Here is a 262-nt window from a genome sequence, read left to right on the forward strand (position 1 = left end):
GGATATTATATCTAACACGATATGACAACATTGCCTTCCTAATCCGAAAATACGGAGGATAATGCTGTATTATTCAGAGCACTTAGACCGCCCCATGTTTTATTAACGGTACGGCACGGTATCATGTCATTGGGTTGAACAGAAATCGATACCTGCTCACACGCTATCCCAAACAATCGAGTTGATACAAACCAATGGATAAAACCAATTAAGCAGTTTGTAATTAGCATTTAAAAAAAAATCATTATAGCTTTTTTTTTAT

Source organism: Halyomorpha halys, unplaced genomic scaffold, assembly GCF_000696795.3.
Source record: "Halyomorpha halys isolate HHAL.00 unplaced genomic scaffold, Hhal_1.1 Scaffold1500.1, whole genome shotgun sequence".
NCBI lineage: Eukaryota > Metazoa > Arthropoda > Insecta > Hemiptera > Pentatomidae > Halyomorpha > Halyomorpha halys.